Below are 16,335 nucleotides of genomic sequence, written 5' to 3' on the forward strand. Positions count from 1 at the left end.
ACTTCAACCCTTATTGGTTAAAGGTATTAGTCTAAAGTGCAATGACTACATAAGCTCTCATGGATACATTTCACTAAGACAAGGTTGCGTTTTTGTCTCACGATTTCACTAAGACTTGGATGCTACAAATACAATATAACAAATTGACTCTACTAAATCTTAGGGTTCTCATCGAATCATCCCACATAGAACTAGCAAACTTGCCCAAATGCTATAATATTAAAAATTTTAAAAATGACTAGATTTATTAGACTATTTTTGCAAGCCTACTAAAATTTTAAATTTCTAGCATTTTTTTCTTTAATTACTTTTATGCTTGAAAATCCTTTTTTGACCCCCTAGGCCACACTTATTTAATACAATGCCCTCATTGTATGCTTAAAACAATTTAAAGCACATAAAAACAATAAAAGGGAGAAAAAGGAACAAACTCCCCTAGGTAATAGTGTCGAGATCAAATCCGATTGTTGGTGGGAAAGCTTGAAACATCTTGAATATTGTGTTGGAACTAGAGTTCTTGTGCTATTTGTGAATGTGCCAGTAAAAGTATGACTAAAAAACTTGCATCTTCAAAAAGTGTGGTGCACAAAATCTTCAAAAATACTACTTGGAACTTCCGTCACGACGTGGGAAAGCATACACCACATCAAAAAATTGAATGAAAAAACCAAAAAATTATGATTGACTGAAGCCTCACAACGTGACATACGAAAAGTCATGACGTGAGTATCGATTTTCAATTATGGAATCACGTTTTTGGAATCCTCATGACGTGACATAAAGATGGTTACGTCGTGAGAACTGGGTGGTCACAAATTTCAGTGTAGCCAAAAATACTTCTTGAGGTAGTCTTGCAATTAAGCTCTTAACTGCTTCAGACCAATTTTAAAACTTTTTTTTATCTCTTTTGTAACTCTCTCTTTTCTCTTCTTCTTCACACGAATGTCACCCTACACTTATCAAAAATTGTGGTCTTCGATTTTTAAACTCTAACTCTCACGACTTTTTGTCTCGAGAAATCAACGATTCTACGAACAAAACAAACCAAAGAAATGCTAAAAGTGAAATAAGAAAACAACATCAAACATTCGGTTACATGTCTTAAACAAAACAAACAAATTAAAACACAACCAAACAAATAAAACAAAAAATAAATACTAAAAACTCAATAATAACCAAATAAAATTAAAAAAGATAATCGTTCATTTGTCATCTTCGTCCCTTCATGTTCCACTACTTCTGGCCTCAAAGTTCTCGGATGCCCAAATTTCCTCCCACTTCGGTATATAAGGAGATTGTGGTGGCATAAGTGGTGGGTGCTCAATTTGTAAATGTGAATAAATCCCATCAAATTCTTGATTTTTGTAATGCACAACTCCTCAAATATTTTCCAAATAGTAACCAACCCGATTTTGAAATGGCTTAGTTGGAACTCCTCCCATCGGCATGTCTTGTTGTTGTGGTCGTCCTCTTTCACCCCTTTCTCTCACGTTTCTTCTTCCCCTCAATCTCGACTGCTCTATTGGTTGCTCAAGTGGCACCACTTTGTCTTCTACGGGTGTACCATATACTCCACACATGTTTATTACAACACGCATAAGTTCCAAAAGTTGAGTGGTGAGTTTGGTGCCCTTAAAGCCTGTCATAGTATAAAGAAAACCCAGACTTAGAATCCCATAAGATCGTGCCAGGCGTGTCACAAAATGCCCCCCTGGTAATAGGACTACCGACTCTTGAATTGACTGCTTTGCCTCCCAAAATCCTAGACAATATGTAAGGAATGTCGCAAAATACTCCCGATGTAATTAAGCTCAATAAGTAAAATATATTTTGTGAAGGCACTTTGTCACCATGATGCTTGTGATTGATAGTGAAAGTGATTAGGCGATGCAAGAACCGGTGAATCGGTGATTGATTTTGGCCTTCGCTAGAATACCTTGAGCTATACTCATCATTAGCAATTGTCTTCCAAAACTCGACATCAATGGTTCTTATGGTAAAGTCTCTAACACAAGCTCGTAAAAATAAAGGAAAATATTGAGATCGTGCTTCATCCTCCAAATATAAACCCATTCCCCATGTAAATTCTACCAAACTTCACTCTCTATATTCTTCACCCAATCGAAATGCGAGAGTCCGAGGGTAGGTGGGGTCGATCGTGTTGTCTTCAAAACTAACCGTAGAAAAGAACTCGACAGAAAGTTCATGATATACCGGTTCTTGGATTGTGAAAATATTATACCGACCATTGCATGTAAAAGTGAACCCATTTCAAATGGATCTTCGTGTCTAATACTTATGCACTTCTTCTGAAAGTCCAACTCCTCTCACTCATGACCAATTGATGATGGGAGCAATAGGAAACTCACAGTTATGCAACCTCCCTAACCGATTTGTGTAGTTATTCAAGATGTCATGAAAAATGTCTTGAGAGAACCCATAAAGTGGGTGGAGATTTGAGACATCAATGTCTCCTTGCTCTTGCTGAGTAGATTTTCTAGGTCGCATGGTCCTGCAAAAATAAAGAAAGAAACAAACCAAAAACATTCACAACAATTAATGTTAAACAGAAAACGAAATAGCATTTTAACCTAGTTTTCATGTCGTGAGGTTCAATGCTCACGTCGTGACATTGGTTCAACAGAAAGATTGAGTTCGGTCTTTGTGCATTCCAAATCGAGTCAAATTTCTACAAAGGGTTATGTTTATCGGTCAATCTAACACCACAAACCATACATGCAACCCCAATTTCTCAAAACAAAGCACAGATTTGACAATTATATCCCTAAAACCAAAATCCTATGTTTGATTCAAACCATTCAACAAGATTAAGGGTAAAAGAGGGAAGAAAAAGTACCTTTGATGATGATATTAACAATAAGATGTAAATAAAATAACGATTACAATAGAAAATCAAAGTGTGGGGGTCTAGACAAGAGCTTACGTTGTGAAGAAAGTTTTAGAATGAAAGTGATGGTCAAAGTCTAGGTTAACATTGATATTGGTCCCCAGTGTTACTCACGTTGTGACCTTTTAATTGTCACGTCATGACTTTCAAAATCATATAACACAACATCCTTTCATCCCCATGTCATGGCAATGTAAAGGCCACGTCGTGGGTACTAAAATGTATTAAAAAATCCCCATTTTTTTTTAAATTTCTCACTTCGTACTCAATTGATCCCACACTCGATTTGTAACAGAAGATGAATGAATAACAGATCCTACGTAGAACTAAAAATAAAAATGAAAACAATAAAAAGGAAAGAAACTGCGAACCGAGCTCGGGTTGCCTCATGAGAAGCGTTTCTTTTGATGGAATCGTGAGCTAGACTCCTTCCCACTCTATGTTGTGCCAGTTAGGAGCGGAATGTCCCTTTTCTCGTTATGTTACTTCCACATCCTTTTGTAGACCGCAACTCTCCTTAGATATGATTTCTTTGAATTTTCTTTCTTCTTTGGATTGTCGCATACATCGTGTTTTCTCTTGACTCTTTGAGATTTTTCAGCCATGGTACTCTTCTCTTTATCTTCAGCTGGTTCCTTCTTCTCCGCTTCCACATTCTTAAGCTTAGTCTCCTTGCTTTCTTAATCATCCTCTTCATCACCTTAACAAAACTCTTCACTTTCATTTTCATCCTTGACTTGAATTTGTGGTGTAGTAAAAGCAAAGACTTCAAAAATCTTTGGAATCGAAGCTCAAGGTTTGGTACTCTTGACCTCTTCTTTTGAGCTTTTCTTTTCCCTAGTTTTTACTTCTTCTTCCATTATTTTTTCCAACTCTTCTAGTTCATTATCTTCAATTACCTCATATATAAAGAATAATGCATCTTGTGTTTTTGATTTCTTGAATTTTTCATCAACCCCAAATAAAATCTCTTCCTTCCCCTCTCGAAAAGTAAACTTAGACTCTCGAATGTCTACCAAGGCTCTTGTGGTATTGAGTAGTGGACGTCCAAGTATAATTGGTACATCCACTTCCTCTTTCATATCAATAACCACAAAATCATTTGGAAAAATAAATTTTCTAATTTTAACTAATAAGTCTTCAACTATGCATCGATGATAAGTCACCAAACGGTTTTCCATTTGGATTGCAATCTTTGTAGTCTTCAATTCTGGAAGGTCAAGCTTTTGATAAAAAGAATAAGGCATTAAATTAATTGTAGCTCTAGAATTGGCTAAAATGTACGTCTTCGTGGCGTTTCCAAACTCACATAGCAAAGTATGGTGTCCTGGATCTCCTAGTTTTGTTGGTATTCATTCCATGATGACCATTGAACATTGTTCATTAAGAAAAACCTTGGAAGTCTTTTCTAGTTGTTGACGAGTGTCAAGAAGATCTTGTAGGAAATTCACATATTCGGGCATTTTAGCTATTTTCGGGATACAAATTGGACTACCCTTTACTTGGTTGTGAATCTCTTATGATCTTACTCCAATGGGTGTGCCCTTGATCAAGAAGGATAAGGTAATGGAGGCTGGTACGTCTTGACAAAATAATTATTTTTGGAATTCTTTTGATCCCACGATGTGACAGATACTTGCTCATGTCGTGAATACTGGGCACTAGATTGTTTTTCTTCTTCAATCTTTGCTTCTTTTGGCTGTGGATTGGGTTACGTTATGGCTTCATATAGGATCACTTGAGGCTCAGAGATGATGTCTTCTTCCGTGGAAATGGCCATGACATGAGGTTATGGTTTCTGATCAGAATATTTAGGTGGTAACCGCTCGTTTACGAGTTTGGTCAATTGTCCGATTTGAGTCTTGATGTTAATTATGGTGACTTGTTGATTCCTTATTTTTGCATCAGCAAATTCATTCCTCTTCTCACTAGCTTCCTTAAACCTATGGAGTATTGATTCGAAATTGGGTTTCTTTTTGGGTGGTTGCTATTTTTGGAAGAAGACTCGTCCGGTTTGCTGATACTTTTCTTCTTTAGCTTTGTTGTATTTATCATAAGGAAACCATTCTTTCTTGGGCTTCCTCTAATCTTCATTGTACCGATCACCACATGAGTAGCATATTTGCGCTTTTCGGTTCCCGTTTTCATCTAAATCACAATCTTTCGTGAAGTGCGGTCCATTACAATTGTCACAACCTACTTGTTTTTCATGTATAGACTGACCCATCTATTTCATTCTCCGGTCCATATTTTCTAGTTTCACCATCACAGCTACTAAATCCTCCGAAGCTCCATTGCCTATTCCTTTACCTCTTGTCACATCCTCTCAAGGGTTGTGATATTCTCTAGAGTGTTTCGCGAATTCTTCAATTAATTTTTTGATAGTAGCGGGATTTTTCTTTGTCATTGGTCCTTGGGAATCAAGGAATTGCCTAGTGGTCATATATAGCCCATCATAAAATATAAAAACCTCTTGTTTCAATTGAGATCATGTTGAGGACGATTCCTTAGCAATCCCTTGTATCTCTCCCAGGCTTCATACAAAGACTCTCCATTTTCTTGTTGAAAGTTATAAATATTCTTCTTCAATCTTGAAACTTTTGAAGGTGGACTGAACTGCTGAATGAATTCTTCTCGAAGGTTGGCCCAGGTCCGAATAGCTCTAGGTGGAATTGACTTGAGCCAGTCTTTTGCTCATCTCTTGAAAGTTACTAGAAGCATCCTCAAAAACATTGATTCATGTGGAACATTTGGAAAATTATAGTAATTTGCAGTGTCCAAAACTTCATCAATATGTTTGTAGGAATCTTCTTGATCGTTCCCATAAAATGGGATATCCTTAAGCATAGAGAAAATATGCCTCTTGAGTTCGAAATTGGTGGTTGTTGGTATTTCGGGTGGTACAAGACCTGACTAGTTGATATTACACATCCACTTCTTGTATTCCTCCATCGTCATCTCCTATATGTCGGCCATCTCTTCTACTTTGCTTTTTTATTTCGTCTTCTGAATCGTCCTCGGTTTCTGGTTCGTACCCAATGCCCTTCTTGTTAGGATTTCTATCGAAGCTTTCGAAACCTTTGTCTGATTGAAAACCACTACTTGATTTCTCAACCTTTTTATACTCTTTTCTTGTGGAATTTGGATTCCGGATCATCAAGTGGAGGTACTATCTTAAAATCTGATCCCCTGGTTATAAATTACTGAAACAAAACAAAAAAAATGCAAAAACAAACTAAATAGCAAATAAAGGAAAAAACTGAAAGACTTCTGTTCTCACGTCATGACGGGGACCTGTTCACCTTGTGAGATTTGTAAAAACAGAAAAATTATTTATAGCAGAAAAGTAATGTAAGGTCACACCTTATGATCTGATGAGTCAAAAACTTTATACGCTGAGCACCTGCGCCAACGCCAACACAAGACCTTATCTGCGATAGCGTGAAGCTAATGATCTTAGTGATCTTTGTATATTAGGTAGTTATACGTATTTATATAGAATAGATATATGATCCATAATCTTGATGATTAGGATCAGACCTTTACTTAAATAGGTATACATGCCTTAATTAGTGCGATATCATTTATTGTAATCGTGTGTATATATATATATATATATATATATATATATATATATATATATATATATATATATATATATATATATATATATATATATATATTCAACATTAGGGTGAAACCCTAATGTATGTTTTTGTGACCTTCGTTCTCTTGGTGAGAGCATTCTTTCTTAATTAAAGCATATTTGTGATTACTTGTCTTCTTTTTTTTCTATTTAATATGTGCATAGTTAGTTCATTCTTTGTTATTCATACTTGAAGTGTATCTGATCGATACAAACCTTCAATTGGAATCAGAGCGCGTTTATGATACACTCAAGTTATCATTTCAACCACTTATAATCCCAAGTCGTCAGTTCCTAACAAGATTTCTCCTCTTGATGAACACAAATTTACTGCATGGAAATCAAAGGCCATGGATGTTGTCGAGATCATGGATTATGATATGCTTGATACCATCAAGAAGGGTCCCATCATCTATATGCATCAGTCATCCAGTGGCAATGCATCCGGTAGTAAACTAAAACAGAAATTAGTGTCGGGATACAACAAGGAAGAAAAAAGGGTCCTAATCTTGATGTAAAGGCAAGGATTGCTATTAGACATTTTCTTCCATTTCATGTCTATTTTTTGGTTCAAAAATTTTCAACTGCACAAGAGATGATGACCACCCTATCATCCCCATTTGACAGAGAAGATCTCTCAAATGATGAAGTTTCAAAAGGTAATGTCTCATGGTTCAAATTTTTGAGTCTCACGCTGATGCACCAAGAGATATCGTTAGTACGTGTGATGCTGACTAAGGGTATGCATAGAACTTCACAAACCACACAAACCGCCCGCACCGCACCACACCACACCGTGAAATGTGGTTTTGAACATCCGTAGCACAGTTTGTCGTTTGTATTTTTTGTAAATCATACTGAGATGTTTGATCATTTACGATTTGATTTATCTATTTCAAACAAAGAAAAATATTCTCTCAAAGTTGAATTAAAAAACTTAAAGAGAAACTCTCCTCTTCTAAAGACTCACTTTCTCGTTTGAAAAAGGGAAAACACCTGTATCTTACCGACCAACAATTTTCTTCACACTGAAAAGAAAAAGTTGTCGATCATGAAAGAAGCATTCAACTTATTTTAAATAACTAGGCTTCTTCACACTGTGAGAAAATCCCTGGATGTGATGTTGAAGGCGTTGTTTTCTTCATCAAAAAGGTTGAGACTAAACAAACTTTTTATAACGCTGATTGTCTCGAGAAAGATTTTAAAAATAGATTTGTAAGTACCTATTTCATAAATAAACTCTAATTGATACACATTGTACTACTAACTCTAATGTTAATACCAAATGTGTATCTCATTTATCTGCTCTTGATCCTTCTCGTCAACCTCCTCATTGTGAGTATGTCTTGCCCTACACTAAAATCTTGTTAAAATTTCCTATCTCCAATGATGAAGTTCATTCTGTAAACGAAATTCTTAGAATGTTTCCTCAGTGCTTTGTTAGCAACACTAAATTTGGAGATCAATAAAAGACTTCCATTTCAGATGATTCTCTAATCTCTCCTGTTTCTCATGACAAAATGTCATCGGAACATACCATCGATGACATTCCTTGGTCCATAACTCAAGTAAGAATTTTTAAATCAAATGATCAATATTTTTCAGATTTTGTTTTTAAAAGCGAACAAAAATTTAATATTAAAAGAAAGAATCCTAGAACCAAAGTTTGTTATTGGTGTGGTGATGCTTCTCATAGAGTCAGCGAGTACACATTTGAAAAGAGCTTCTTTCGTGCTGACAACATCATAACTCGGAATGATAAATGGATCGAAAGGGGAAACTCTTTGAATTGCCTCCCTGATGCTTGTTATCACATTTTTTCTTAAGTGACCTATTGCAAGATGGTTCAGTTTATATTAATTGTATATTTTAGTTTTTCTGGGTAAAGCATATTTTGTATTTAGATAGCGCTTGTTCAAGACATATGATAAGATTCAAGTCACTTCTGGATGACTTCATAAAGAAGGATGGTCCAAATGTTACATATGGAGACAATGGCAAGGGAGCTACAAAGGGATATGGAACCATCAAGTGTAATGATGTTATATTAAAGAATGTTTCATATGTGAAAGGTCTTCAACACAATCTCAAGTGTAATTAGGGTATCCTTGCAACTCTGAGTTCCAGCTGGTGGGATACACTAGGATACACTGAATCAAATCATTATGGATGTGGTATTGATCGTAAAAGCACCTTAGGAAGAGCTCAAGTTCTTGGAGATTGATTGGTGAGTTGGTCCAGCAAGAAGTAGACATCAGTGGCTTGTTCTACCACTGAAGCTGAATATGTAGTCATTGGAAGGTGTTGTGCTCAGATTCTATGGATTCAAAATAAGCTCTTAGATTCTGGTCTCAATTTCTCAAAGAATCCTATCTACTATGACAACACCAACACAATTCAGATTATACAGAACCTAGTTCAATATTCCAAAATGAAGAACATCAACATTCATCATCACTTCATCAGGGACATTGTTAAAAAAGGAAAAATGGAGCTGTTCTACATTCCATCCACTGATCAACTGGCTGACATTTTCACTAAGGAATTTGATGAGAAGACCCTGAACAAATTAATTGAAAATCTTGGTATGCTTTCAATGATTTAATTATTTTTTAACTCGTCTAAAATAACTTTGCTTCTACTTGCTTTATTAAAACACAAAAACTCAAAAAGATGCTTCTTGTATTTTGATTTTGTCAAAGAACTTTACATAGTTTGCTTAAGCTTTGCATCTAATGTTTACAAGTACTCTATTTTCTATATTCTCTACTTATAGGCCTATCCATGAACTATCTGCACCTCTTACTTCCAGAGTTAGAAAGAGCTGGAGCTATTCAGAATGTCCTGAATGCTCTAGTTGTTGAGAAGAATATTGGCATCAAGTCTTATTCTTGTTTACATTACTCTTTCTCTCCTCCACTCACTCTTATGGATGCAAGAAGCCCCCATCAATACATTGAGTCTTACTTTCATCTATTGAATCAGGATCTGATATACCTCGAGTGCTCTTGTGTTGATCTTGTCAACTAGTTTGTTTCGTGGATTAGACCCAGTTAACTCGTTGGTTACAAATATTTTCTCCTAATCCATTCTTGCTCCTGGTGAACATGAAGCTTGGAATCTTTTCTCTACATGTCAACAATTAAAGGCTTTGTCATTTTCAGTTTGTAGCAACTAGTATTGATGTGTTTGTTCTTTCTTGTATATACTTTTATAGACTATATTGCTGAGAAGATTTCTCGAAGAAAAGAAACTGATTCATGAGATTTTAAATCAAAAGATCTTCTAGCATCCGTTTTATGATTCTCCTGAAAAAGCTACATAAAGGGCCTTTGAAAAAGCTGTACATTCCTTTTTAACTATTCTTCTATTAACATTCTCTTACACTTTTATCTCCTTACCAATTTTATCCTATATAACATTAAATGAATTGATGGTGAATTTTATATTCTAGATTGCAACTCAACTCTATGATACGAAAAATAATCCATTTCTTGTTGATAAGCTGACATTGTTTATAGTTCACACTAATCTCACCTCAGCATGATTGAAACATTCCATTCTCTTATCAAATTATTCTTTATAATAACTTAACGATTCACTATCATATACTACACACCGATAAAAGTTTGAAACTTTGTGTCGATGGTTAGTCTATGCACCGTAGGCTATGGCACCCACCAACCCCTTCTTGTGCATAAATTCTTCCTTAAAGCTTTGTGATTCAGCATAATGTACCATACGTTGATGAGATCTTGAAAAATATGTGCTGATGGTTAAGCTAAAACACCACAACTTATCACATGCACCAAACCTTTCTCGCCATATATTCTTATTTAGAATTTTATAATTCAGCGTATGAAACCATGCGCTGATGTGAATTCGAAAATTATGTGTCGGCAAGTATATCATTGTCCGTGATATATTACACACATCTACCCATTTTTTCCCAACAATAATTCTATTAATGATGTTAATGATTCCCTGTTTTATCTATACCTTGATAAAACTTCGACACTTTTTGCCGATGGGTACATTCCATACCGGAATGTATTACATGCATCATTCCATTCTTGCCATTTATTCTTCTAATAAAAGAAGTCAATAATTCAGCATATAGAACCATACACTGATGAGCCCTCGTAATACTATGTCAGTGATTGATAGTTCAAACCCATACTATCAGGAGACATCACAATCTCACTTGATAATCAGTTGCATCCTTGATCCATTAATTGAGTAGTTCGAATACACTGATCGCTTCCGCCAATACCATATATGCTACTGATGTCAAAAAGGGGGAGAGATAATACTCTTCATTTTATTTGCTCAGGGGAGCTAGTACGACACATGGCACACGATATGCTGATCTTCTATACGTTGTTTTCAATATATCTTCATCCATGATCGAGGAATCTCAAAGATGTTATAAATCTAAGGGGGAACATATCAACATTCTATCATTCTGCTGCAACCCATGATACAATGATTGTTTCTGTTGCTCTTACTGATTCTACTAATGATAATAAAAAGTGAGGAAGAGTCAATACATTTTATCAAGGGGAGTAAATGCTAAGAATTCATTAAATATTAATTTTGACATCATCAACTAGGGGAAATTGTAAGGTCACACTTTATGATTTGATGAGTCAAACAATTTACATGCTCACCATCACCGCCAACGCTAACGTCAGCACCAACGCCAACGCCAACACAAGACCTTATCACTATTAGCATGAAGCTAATGATCTTAGTTATCTTTGTATATTAGGTAGTTATACGTATATATAAAATATATATCTGATCCGTAATCTTTGTGATTAGGATCAGACCTTTACTTAGATAGGTGTAAATCCCTTAATTAGTGGGATATCAGTTATTGTAATTATATATATATATATATATATATATATATATATATATATATATATATATATATATATATATTCAGCATTAGGGTGAAACCCTAATGTATGTCTTTGTGACCGTCTTTGTGACCTTCATTCTCTTGGTGAGAACAATCTTTCGTAGTGAAAGCGTCTTTGCGATTATTCTTTTTCTTTGTTTTTCTATTTAATGTTTGATTAGTTATTTTGTTCTTTGTTATTCATAGTTGAAGTGTATCCGATCGATACGAACCTTCAATTAACTTTTTGAGGTTTTTACACAACAAAAAGGATCGATTAACCTAAAGCAATTAAATTAAAAACTGAAATAAGTCGTTCCCCAACAACGATGCAAAAAACTTGATGTACATTGTTATACCTACCAGTTTTAAATATATAAAGCTAACCTAACTTAACTACTGATGCACGTATAGGGAATGTACCTAGTTAATTTATAATGTAGAAAAGTAAGTCATGTATCGATCATAGGGAAAGTTATTTAGCTAATAAAATAACTACTAAAAATTAATCTAGAAACAATAAGTAAAGTGGGGGTTTTTATCTAATTTTACAAGTTCAAATTAACTTAACTACTTAATTAACTCGAAACTAAGCAAACAACTTAACTAAAGACGATTGTAATCAAGATAATGAAGACACTTTCTTTTAGCTTTGAATCCCTCTTTTTTCTATGGTCAGTTTATTAATCATGGATTTATTCAGTTGGTTACCCATTAAAATATTATTAAGAATCTGGATCCGATCTCTTAATGGTTTCACCAATTCATGAACTATTATGCAATGATCAAACACAAGTAAACACATAATTGGTTATTTAAGATTATTAGAGTATGTAATATATATCTAGGATAATTATCTATGATTAAAACAAATTACCAAACACAATTATGACCAAATTATGTTCTTTAATACAGATAAAGTTGTTACCTTTATTACTTAATCTAAGATTTGGTCATTCCTAGCTCTAGCGATTTATTGATCATAAACAACTAGGTAGACAAGTTCATGCAATTAAAGTGATCATTCAACTATACTTAAATTGAAACAAAGCAATAAAGATTAAAACTTTTAACATGCTAGGTATTAATAATCGAACACAAGCTAAACCAAATTCATAAAATCCATGAAAAGAGAAACTAGCACATAGTATTAGGGTTCACCTACACTAAACGAAAGCCTAATCATTTAGCTCATCATTGTAGAAAATAAGCACATAAAAACATAAGAATCTAAACCAGATATGATCAATCTAATGCAAACCGAATGTATTGAGGGAATTCTTGCTACAATCTTCAAAACTCTTAATCTCCAATCTTCTTCTCCTTCCAAGGCTTCATTTTCGCAGCTTTTTTGTCTCAAAAACCTCAGAAATCTCTTTAATTCCTATCAAGTCGATATAACAATCAATATTTATAGTTTCCTTAAAACGCTCCTCATGTCATGACTAATAGGGTGTCACGACGTGAGTGTAGTACTTATCCGTATTCGACAAGGAAACTTGCTTCTCCGTGTAGAATCTTTTGGGACTCAATCTTACGACGTGAATAGCAATGGCTCGCGTCGTGAGCTTCTATTTCATATACATAGTCGAGATCTTTCTTGATGTCACGCCATGGTATTCTTAAGGCCACGTCGTGGGACTTGTTTTTGCATGATTTTTTCTTTTATTAAGCTCCAAGTTCAGCTGTAGTCCTCCAAGTATCCAACTTTTATCGTTTTCAGTCTTTCTTCTCGAAGAATGTCCTTTTTGGCTGCAAAATACATTTTAACTCAATAAGTATCAAATATCTTTCTATTTAACCAAAATATACCTTAAAATGTATTAAAGTAATGCCTAAACATATGTATAAATATGTAAATATCATATGATTAATAAATTAATGTGAAATCAATAAGAATTGATTAATTATTAATCAGAATTAATCTGGAATTATATCGGGATTAATTGGAATTAATTAAAGGTGCCAAGGGTGAATTGCAATTGTTTAATTGATGAAAATAGAGGCAATTATAGAACCATCCAAGCATGGACGGTTTTGGGAGCTCTTCTAGGGTTTGTAGAAGCCTATTGGTTGTATAAAAAGAAAATATTTGAACTGGGATTAAATTTATTATTTAGTCAATTCAAATCTTGTTTTACCTGCAAATTACCTAAACTATAAATAGGAACCCTTGGCTTGCAAATTTCGTTTATGACATTACCTATAAGCATTTGAACAAAAATTCCCTCATTTCTCCTATCTCCTCCTCATTCTAGGGTTTTTGGTTTTAGGTGTGAGCCATTAGAGGCATCATCCATTTGGTTCTAGCTTTCCAAGCCCAAAAAACACAAGGGATTGAAGTGATTTGTTTACCATAACAAATCAAAGGTATGTGACCCTAATTCTTGTATTTCGAATATACTAGGGTTTCATTAGGGTTCATGATACTTTTGTTGTTCATTGTATGTTACATTCAAAATGTTAAAGACATTGATCATGTAGGTTGCATGCGCCCTTAAGTGTTAAGTGAAATTCTGCAAGCACATAGATTTTGTAACTTATAAACCCATCATGGTAATCAACTAACTAACATGTACATATAATCAATTCAATTTGATTTTGATATGAACAATTTGGAAATGTACATTAAGGAGGTGAATGGCATGTTGAGACCATTTGGGACTAATATGGACCAATCATAGAATCTTTAACTTCAAATGCCCCATATTAATTATCAAGAATAGAAGTATGAAAAAGAAGAAATCTAGTTACCCATATGATTTGTGGTGATATACCTAATCTGGCCCTGGATGCCAAGGATAAAATGAAGGCTTATTCTAAGACTTGTTATAATAAACTATCATTTCAAAAATAAGAAAAGTACTTAGAGAGACTAAAAGCCCAATATGCCTGATGGATAAGAATGAAACACTGAGAAGATAACTTGATCATGGATTATGAGGCCATGCTTTTATCCATAGGATCAAACCATAACTCATTCTCGTGAATGTTTAGTCTACAAATGGATATATAAATTCGTAACACCATTGAACATTACTTCCAATCCTTAAGTATTATACCAAAAAAAGTAGTACTAAGATTTGCAAGAATGTACAGTGAGTAAGAGGGAGTAAAAAGACTAAAACCAGGAGAAGCAAAGTTAATCATGAATATCAGGCGCCTGCTACTATTCATATGATCAAAAGAGATCTCGTTCTCCTAAATCTTTAGTCTATGGTCTTATGATTTAAAACTATTTATACAAATTTCATGAGATTGTTCTGAATTTAAATGTAGATAATTTCATATGTTTTGTATTTAAAAGACAAGTCATGAAATTTATGAAACTGGTATGTTAGGAACAGTTTAAAAGATTGATTCAAATATTTGAATGAGATGTAATATTGTGGAATCATATTCATAAAAATAAGAAGTTCATTGCCAAGGATCTAGTTGGATAAGACTTTTGAATTTATTTGCCCACATGTCTTATGTTAATAGAAAGTCCTATTTGTTAAGACAGATGATAAAAACACTATATGGTAATGAGAATATATGTTGGAATTAGTTTTGACTAATGGTCCATTCATATTATCCACAATAGGTATTAATTCGAATACATCCAAAAGTTTGAATAAAATATATTTATGGAATCGTTGTCTTGAAGATATAAACATGAAATGCTTTACTAAGTATCAATTTAGATAAGATCTTGGATACCATTAGATTGCCAGTTTTATGATAATGCAAATCATATTTATCATGATAGATGATTACATTACTTGGTAATGTCAATATATGATGGAATTACTTCACACTAATGGATCGTTTAGTTAAAACACACTACATAGTAAGATTGGCTTCGTGTTAACATGTTTATCTAAATAAACATTAAGACTGGAACCTTCTAGATTTTTAGATTTTTCATAAAATGAAGTTGAGAATCAACTGGGCAAAAGGATAAGATACTCAGACCCAATAAGAATGGTGAGAATCTTAGTCAAAACCATATCAATCGTCTAAAAAGTTATGAAAATGTTTTCATAAGCTGTCGCTGCCCAAAAAAGTGTCGCAAGGAGTGTTGTTGGAAAAAGAGAAACAAACCATTGTTTGATTTGTTACTTAATCTGTCGTGTTATTCTTAACAAAATATTTCATGGATTATTCCATGAATAGTTTACACTTGAGAAACTATAGAAGGTTATGAAACACTATTTGAAATTGTAGATTATGGGTTCCTCCCTCACTAAGTATATTTAGAAGTCTTCGATTTTGAGGTTTACGTTCTTCGTGAAACACTTGAAAAACTAGGACTTAGCTTAATGATGTGTTGTGCCGTTCGACATCCCAAAAAGCGTTTTGGATTAATGTTTTACAATGCCTTTGAGAAAAAAAAATTGATGCTCGAAGGGTAGTCTTCCAAGAGAGGGAGCTAATATCCAAAACAGTTAGTAGGAGCCACACTGATCATTATAAGATCCAAGAGTCAACTAACAAACTAAATTTGGTCTTAACATTCAGTTCAAGATTGAAATAGCTATTGAGGAAATTGAAATACCTCCAACTCTTTCTAATAGACTTGATAGAGATGTCATATACCTTGATATAAAGATTTTATGTTACAAAGGTAATATGAGTCATTGGCAGACAATAATCAGAGTATGCCAACATTGAAAGCTATGTCATGCCTTATAATGTTGCAAATTGGACAAGGACATGGAAAGCGAGATTCAGTCTATTGAAGTTTGAAAACTTGATTGATCAAACGCTTCAAATTAAAATCTTAAGTGTTAGTGAATCTTTAAGAAGATGACAAAAATGGATGGGAACCGACATATAGTCGTACCGAGATAGGTTGTGGAAAATGTATAAGCTTATGAAGTTCATATATGA

At 34.1% G+C, this 16,335-nt stretch overlaps 1 non-coding gene across 1 annotated transcript; it reads left to right on the forward strand.

The window, feature by feature from the left end:
- The first annotated feature begins 5,393 nt into the window (after window positions 1–5,393).
- Window positions 5,394–5,500, forward strand: LOC145168227 (small nucleolar RNA R71). The gene has a single exon (XR_013741797.1). It is a non-coding gene; the product is annotated as a small nucleolar RNA R71 (small nucleolar RNA).
- The last annotated feature ends 10,835 nt before the right edge of the window (window positions 5,501–16,335 follow it).

The sequence above is a fragment of the Lactuca virosa genome, chromosome 3, assembly GCF_052849685.1.
Source record: "Lactuca virosa cultivar CGN04683 chromosome 3, Lactuca_virosa_CGN04683_v6, whole genome shotgun sequence".
Lineage (NCBI taxonomy): Eukaryota > Viridiplantae > Streptophyta > Magnoliopsida > Asterales > Asteraceae > Lactuca > Lactuca virosa.